Source organism: Colossoma macropomum, unplaced genomic scaffold (assembly GCF_904425465.1).
Source record: "Colossoma macropomum unplaced genomic scaffold, Colossoma_macropomum, whole genome shotgun sequence".
Lineage (NCBI taxonomy): Eukaryota > Metazoa > Chordata > Actinopteri > Characiformes > Serrasalmidae > Colossoma > Colossoma macropomum.
The window spans coordinates 12,696-21,288 of record NW_023494916.1 but is presented as its reverse complement, the minus strand read 5'-3'; the positions used below and the strand labels follow the sequence as shown (position 1 = coordinate 21,288).

Sequence of the window (8,593 nt, the reverse complement as noted above, 5' to 3'; positions counted from 1 at the left end):
TAAGTTTTCAGATTAAACAAAAACGGGTTCTTACTTCAGTAAGTAAATTTTTTACACCTGCTAAAGCATAAAATGAAGCTTATGTACTGAAAACACACAGATCTGTCAAATGCAGTGGCACTATTGACTATTAGCCTGTAGTAATAATCAGCTGAAAACAATGTTATCAATGGCTGTAATGAATTAGCAACTGAAAAAATAAAGAAGTATATATTTGTAGGCGGATTCCATATAAAACTGTACCAAAAATACAGATGGAGATGCAAATTTTTTTTGGGGAAAACAATGTGAAAAATCAAACAGAATTTCTGTATAATGAACATTCATTACACAGCATGAACATAAGTTTGGATTTATTCTACCTCAGCATCCTCTCTCTCTCTCTCTGGGCTGAGTATTATCTTCCCTGGACAGACAGTGTGGGACAGGCCATCTCTACAGTGGCACTGTCCCGACAAGACTTGTCTGCTGTCAGTAAGCAGCCTTTCAAATCTGTATAAACAGAATATGTTTGGCTCTTTGTAAAGTGTTCAATATTTCTATTCCCGCCTGCACCAGTGCAGTGATGCATCCTCTACATCTTCCACTGGGCCCTGCACTTTAGAACTGTGGTTTGCAATGAAAACCATGTGTACTGTTTAGAATATATACAGTCAGCTCCATAATTATTGGGTCATGAAAAATTATTTGTGGATATTCAGCTCAATCTTACACTGAATGTATGAATATATGAAATAAACCTAACATTTAATTGAAGTATGTTTAGTCTAAAAAAACACAAAAATCCTTCAAAATTATTTTTTTTAACAAATGTCATAATTTCTAGCACCCCTACAGTAATCTGTGCAGCTTCTCTTTGCCAACATAACAGCAGTGAGTCTTCTTCCATAATGCTGGATGAGACTGCAGAATCCAGAGCAAGGAATACAGTATCAATACAGGATCTCTCTAGATCCTCCTCGGCCCCAGGTTCACTAGGTTCACTGGACTTCACCTCAGCCCACAGATTTTCAGAGGGGTTTAAGGTCAGGGGACTGGGCTGGCTATCTGACAAGATACACTTGCATCCTCAGAGTCAGGTTCCCTATGGAAAAGGTTTGGGGAACTATGCTATCAACTTAAAAAATCCTCTAAAAAGTGCATCACAGATATGTCTAATTTGGACCACATAATCTTTTACCTTGGACAGCCAGTTTTTCTCTATTTAGCTTGCTCATGCATGACTAGACTATGGTTACTGATCTGAACTCTAACAGGATGTGCCTCTGCTCTGTATCTCTGATGGAGAAGAGATATAAGGAATTGAGTAGGTGTGTCTGAATGTTTGGTAACATATAATTTTGTTTTGCTGTTCTGTACCAATTTTCCAGATAAGAAATTTGTGTTTGCTTAGAATTTATTTATTCTTTTCAAATAATGTCACATTTGTTTCGGCAACTTTGGTGAAATCGCACTTCATTTGGCAACATACTGGACCAGAGGATGGTCACTCCACACAGGCAGGCTGGACAGCTTCTCTTCTGTGCTGGCTTGGATGGGCCAGCCCCAGGCTTTGAAGAAAGAGACCAGATTCTTCTTTACCACCGTGGAGAAGGTCTCAGCGTACAGGTTCATTTTGCCACCGTTGTCCTCTGGTACATCATTCATATCATGGTAAGCTGCAAAGACTTTCTTGAAGGCATCCCAGCCAAACTGTTCTTGCAGCTTTTGGAAAAATCAGATAAAAACATACAGGTGATGACTGAATATTAAAGGTCCCACATCATGAAAAAACAAAAATCTGTCACCTTCATAATTAGGAGTTTAATGCAGTATTTAAACATTTTTAAATTCAAAACCATCCATTCTCTCCCCAGTCCATACCATCCATATATGGGCACCAAGCAACAACAAACAGCCTGTTTTGAATTCACTAGTTTCATGATGTCATAAAAACCTATTCAGTTTACAGCAGTGTAGCCCTTTTATGCTCAAGTGATAAGGGATGTTTTAGCCTGGACTGCTTAGGCAGAGCAGCTTATTAAGCATTAAAAGTATTTACTGCTCTGGCCAATAAACAGCTTTGTCTACGGTTTTCATCAATTCAGGGAAACATTCTGCTGTCAAAGTACACACGTTTTCATTCTGTCCCTTGCCACTCTGAGGGCTCATCTAATAGGGTGACCATACATCCTCTTTTTGCAGCTTAAAAAATTGTTTCAAATTGTCTAAAATCTCTGGCATTTGGGTTTTCATATTGACCTTTGCTTTCTGCTCCAAGCTGCCCTCCTGCCCCCAGTGGCCTCTTTTTTGAAAACCAAAATATGGTCACGCTATCATCTAATAAACCTATGCTAACACAGTATTGGAACAACGGAACGCTGTGTTGGAAATTCCCCTGAGGGAAAATCCTAAGGCCGAATCATTGATAAAAACAGTACTGAAATGGTCGGCAAATAGGCAAGTCTAACTGAAGTCCAAGTCCAGTACTCAGATCCTAGAATCCTATCATTATTATTTGCATATATAATGTTTGGATAAGTTCACAAGCTTAAGTCCAACTCAGCCTCTAAGATATGAAAATCCTGTCTGGCATCCAGTACTCAAGTTCTACATCACTGACCTGCATGTAAGTCTCCAGTGCTGTCCAGACATTCCAGTCCTCCAGACGTCGACCTCCTTCGATGTATCTCTTAATTCGGCTCTGTCTTCTGTGTTCTGTCATTTCCCCATGAGCGTTTGCCCTGTTCACACCCAGCACCACCTCATGTACATATACAGACCACAGGTTACAGGTACACTCAGTAGTGTGTGGTGGGCACTCCCAGACTGAGTGTTGCTGGTTATGGCCCAATTCTTGGGCTGGGCCCCAAAAATCACTTTTCCCAGCAGCATATGGTTTCACCAAGTCAGGGGCAGACCTAGAGTGCATCATAATGGGGTAACCTGAATGCATATAGCCTGTGGAAACAAGACCATCATCTTTAAGTAATATGATTAGTTCATGAAGTGAAATGTTAAATGTAGTGTAAATCATGTAATCACTAATGGGTCTTTCTGATAAAATATTACACAATACAGACCAATTGAGATCTGAACATCAGCGACGAAGCGTTCCTTGCGGGTAAACTTTGCAGGCTTAGCAGCCAAGTCAGCTACACTCCTCATAATGGAATCCCAGAGAGCGGTCACTTCGTCTGGACGGTCCAGGTGTTGTATCACGTCTGATGGCAAGGTGATGATGAGATTCTCAAACTCCAGCTCTGCCCAAGGTGCTGGTGCTTTATGGATCTCAGTGACCCAGTCAGATACGCTGGTCTCTCCTGAGAGAATGGTTAATATTCATAGTTTTTACTTTTATCATGTACTGCAGTAGCTCACTTTGGCTTACTAAGAATGAGTAAGAATTAAATAAATGTACTAGACTTGTAGTACGGTGCTTTTACAACTGTCTGTATGACGACCTCCATCTCAGATACTGTAGTTCTAGGAGGTGCGATCAGGTATATGAGTCCTCCCCACAGATTCCAGACTTGCAAATTCTCTTTTTCCAAAGGGAAACTTACAAACACCACCGGAGCTCGTTTCAGTACATCTGCCCTGCTTAAGTCATCTGTTTGACAGCCGATCTGCACCTGCATGTATGTGGTATTTAATTACATACATCAAATATGCACAATACAAAATGTAAATAGTTGTGGTTTATAGTACGTTTGTTGCATATCTGACCACAAACTCAACACACTGCACATCAGGTTAGTTTCCTAGCTAACCAAGTGCAAGAGCAAATATTAATTTTCTTGTACACTCACTTGCCAAGAATTGGCTGTTTAACATCAGCCAAAGTGGTTTAAAGGTAAAAAAAGAACCAAAAATGAAGAATAAACAGAAATGTGAAGCATAATACACTTTTCTACAATAGGTAAAAGTATACAGTAGCTTAATACCCTACCTAAAATCTCACTTTTATAATACAAATAGTCTGAATACAATGAAACCATACCTGCCAACCCTTTCCTAGTATTGTCCCAGGCACTGTCATGTTAGTCTTCATTCCAGGAGAAAGATACAGACCTGTGCTTATCCATTCTTCATCATCTGAAATGAGTAAACGATGTGATAAGATACCCCATAATATACAAAGTGTTTATAAATCATATAGATATTAGAGTATTAGACTAAAGTTGTCAGAGCACTGTATTCTACTTCATTCAATATACCTGTGCCAGTTCTTTAGCTAACTAACAAGGCATTCATGAGTTCAATTCTGTACAATAGAAAAAGGAAAACAATCTTTGCAGGATTGTTTTTGGGCAATACTGTGTTAACAAAAAAGACTGTCCCAAATTATGTATGAATTTTAAATGCATAACATACACTCACATCTTAGTTAATGCCCATTACCTATTCTTCTGTCACCTACTATAAATAATGTTCAATTAAAACAAGTAAACATACATTTAACATCAGAATTATACTGAAACCTTAGTGTGACAGTATTAGCATTCCTGCTGAACACAAGTGAAGTTATGCGATTGATACAGTGGCAAAACAAGTGCTTTGATAATGCAACATTACACATTGCACTTTAGCAAAAATCTACACCATCTGGGGTTCCCTGAGGACCAGTCTGAGAACCTTTGGTCTAAATTACAACAATAGCTAAGTAAATTATAGCCAAATTACAACCATGACCCACATAGTGTGCAGTGCACATGCCGGGTCTAGTTATTGCTTGAATAGTTCCTCTTGCATGCAGTGCTTTATTTTTGCTTTTAACACTGTAAGGAACAGCCTGAGCTGATTTTATATAATGTACGTTAGGCAACCAGTCACAGCGCTCAGGAGATAATACTACAGCAGTGGTGATTCTTTATGACACATCAGAATCAGATTAGAATGATATGTTTTTGAAAACATTAGCGTCATTGCTAGGCACTGAGCACATTATGCTACTTCCATATATTCCATAGCTATAACTAACTCAATCTAGTATGAATAATTGGTAGAGGATGGGAAGAATAAAGTTCTTACAGCCAAAATTATGAGAAAAACTTCACAGTTTGCTAACAGTTTGATCCCTATCTGCAGGAGAAATATGGACATTGGAGAATGCTGTAGGGAGAAAAATATGAAAACCTAATAAGTTGTAAGCTGCTTAACTGACAAGAAAGTCTTTACCTGCTGTGTTAGCACTGATCCAGACTCTTGCATTGGACACAGTTGGTAGGTCAGGTGTGTCTACGATGAGGTATGACAGAAGTTCATCAATGTCTTCACTAAGCCTGAATAACTCTGTCCCCACCTGGAGGAGCAGGTGATCCTTTGCGCTCTTAACAGGACGTGTAGAAGACACCTGTGGAAATCCTGCCTTAATTATGTCTGTGAGAAGTACAACTACTGACTATACATGTCACAGTCGAATGCCTGCATGCGGAGATAACTGGCGCAGTCACTGCCAAGCTTTTTCAGATACCGTTGTTCATAATCTCCCAGCTGCTGACCCTGAAGCACATGCCCAGCAAAATGCTGCAGCAAATCCTGGAAATGATACATCCGTGTAGAAGAAATGCCATAATGCTTCACCTGTGGGGCCTTGTACAACCCAGCTTTCACAGTTTTCTCCAAAAGGCTCAATCCCATCTTGCTGAGGATACGATTTCCAGGACAATCCCTCATCATATCGCTGCCAGGATTGCAGTGAGCCCACCACCAAGCATGTCCGCCGACCAGGAGGCCACCACCACCAGCAACAAATTTCTGGATCTCTTTACACTCAGCATCGTTGTATGACGTACAGACAAAGACACTCAGGCTCCTCTCAAAACCAGTCAACCTACACTGTAGTCCTGACTTACTCAGCAGACAGTAGGCCCTTTGAAGTTCAGGTAAGACACCGATAACCCCCTTACGTCCTTTATCAAGCCAGTGGACAGCATTGATCATGAAAGTGGACAGTGGTTCACGGTCTAGGTAGCCCTCATGGCTGGCCACAATTACTCGTCCCTGTCCAAAGTAGGCCCCAGCAAAGAATGCCTTTCCATCTGGGGTGAGTCCAACAGGAAATGCTGAGGGACCATGCAACAGTACCTCAGATGGTACAGACTCACCCTGGATGTCAAACACAGAAACTCCTTGTAAAAGAAATTCTATTGCATCTTGAGGAACGTGGAGCCTTGTAGAACCCAGCTTTCAGAGTTTTCTCCAAGAGGCTCAATCCCATCTTGCTGAGGATACGATTTCCAGGGCAATCTGTCATCACGTTGCAGCCAGGGTTGCAATAAGCCCACCACCAAGCATGTCCCCCGATCAGGAGGCCACCACCACCAGCAACAAATTCCTGGATCTCTTTACACTCAGCATCGTTGTATGACGTCCTTACGTCCTTTATCAAGCCAGTGGACAGCATTGATCATGAAAGTGGACAGTGGTTCACGGTCTAGGTAGGCCTCATGGCTGGCCACAATTACTCGTCCCTGTCCAAAGTAGGCCCCAGCAAAGAATGCCTTTCCACTTGGTGCGAGTCCAATAGGAAATGCTGAAGATCCATGTACCAGCACCACAGATGGCACAGACTCACCCTGGATGTCAAATTCAGACACATCTTTTAAAAGGAATTCCAGGTCATCTTTGAAATTCTTGCCTTTCCTGGGGAAAAGAAACAAGCAGAGAAATAATGACTAAAATAAAATAAGTGTTTTCAGGGGTTTTCCTGGATCAATGTGGCAGCTTTGGTGTGATAAAACAGACATGACCTCTTCTATGACTTAGAACTTAGTGTCACCAGAACCTGAAATTCAGGTCAAGAAATTCAAGTCTGTCAATTCAGGCTGTAAAATTCAGGTCAAGTAATTCCATATGTAAATTTCAGGTCTGGAAATTCAGGGAAAAGTCCGGGGTAAGAGTATGGAGTTAAATATGGAGTTAAATCAGTGAACAGATACTAGTATTTATTGTTTGATTGGTTGTTCAGACAGATCTAAGCTGATGCTTGATTTCTTTCTTATGATGTACGTGACATTCCAGTGGCGTGCTTGTCTGCCATGGCCCTTCATCGGCATTGTAATTCCTTGAATTTCCAGACCTGAATTTACAACATAATTTCCCACTTCCATACTTTACTGTGGGTATGTATATAGGCACTGGAAGTAAAACAAAAAGTGTCAGAATACTTGCCCCACTGCCCCACCCCCAAATAAATCTTTACAACAAAGCAAAACAGACTTCATATGACTTTTAAAAATGGTACACTACTGACAGAAGCCGCGGTCTCCTCAAAAAGAAAAACAAAGTTTGGGTGAACTAATACAGTGACACATTTTGGTGTCCTCTCAGTCTACAAATGGTGTAGTATCCTCTTAGTCTACAAACATAGCAAAACGGTTCTTCTATTGTTACAAGCTTGACATCGTAACAATAGCAGAACCCTTTTTGGTGCTGTTCAGAACCATACACAACACATTCTCCTTCAGTCTGAACTATTTTACCATCCAAATAACCATTTAAGCATGGAATGCTTCGAACCATACACAAAACACTTTCCTAAAGAACCCTTGAAGAACCATCTTTTTTAAGCATAACTTACACTGTATTACTGTACAAGTTTCAACAAGGATATTGCCTTCATGAAAATAATAAAGTGGGTATATAGTACAATATAGTAAATATATTATAAATATAATGGCGGCCCGTGTAGTGGTAGACAAAGTATGGAAAAATTGCTTTAAAATTGCAATAAATACAATATACTGTATATATATATATATATATATATATATATATATATATATATATATATTCATATGTTTTACACATTTTTTTTTTTCAGAAGGGATTTGGTTGTACTTGGTTTAGTCTGGGTCCAGACTTATTACAAATTCTGACGGTCAGAGGAACGCAGTCACAGTAAGAGGTTTGGTTCAGTAAAGTCATTGATCTGTCGTTCAGAGGAACACAGTCACAGTAACAGGTTTGGTTTGGTAAGGTCATTGATCTGACGGTCAGAGGAACGCAGTCACAGTAACAGGTTTGGTTTGGTAAGGTCATTGATCTGACGGTCAGAGGAACGCAGTCACAGTAACAGGTTTGGTTCAGTAAAGTCATTGGTCTGTCGGTCAGAGGAACGCAGTCACAGTAACAGGTTTGGTTCAGTAAAATCATTGCTCTGTCGGTCAGAGGAATGCAGTCACAGTAACAGGTTTGGTTCAGTAAAGTCATTGATCTGTTGGTCAGTAAGTGTTTCACTTTTAATCTCAAGCCATTTGATCTAAAAATAACAGCATTTTCTACTTTCAAACTTCTGAACACTTTAGAGCTTCTTATTTCTAGACTACTGCTAAGTCATGTTGATGCTACACTGACTTATAACAGTGAGAAATGGCATCTCTGTTGTTTCCACTCCAGGAACACCTGCTATAGCGCTATGTAACATTAGACGAGCAGCACGAGAACCTTTCACCAGAACTGCGTAGCGCTTTACGGCACCACGTCACACACCAACAACCCAGCAACTACAAGAAGAAGCAGCTTGGTATTCCCAGCATGAACATCATGGCAGAGGCTACGAAGAGACCAAAGAAGACACAGACGGAGGAAGAGAGAAAGAGAAAAAGAA

At 40.4% G+C, this 8,593-nt stretch overlaps 1 pseudogene; it reads right to left on the bottom strand.

The window, feature by feature from the left end:
- Positions 1–233: 233 nt before the first annotated feature.
- Positions 234–7,040, bottom strand: LOC118800588 (annotated as a pseudogene).
- Positions 7,041–8,593: the final 1,553 nt, after the last annotated feature.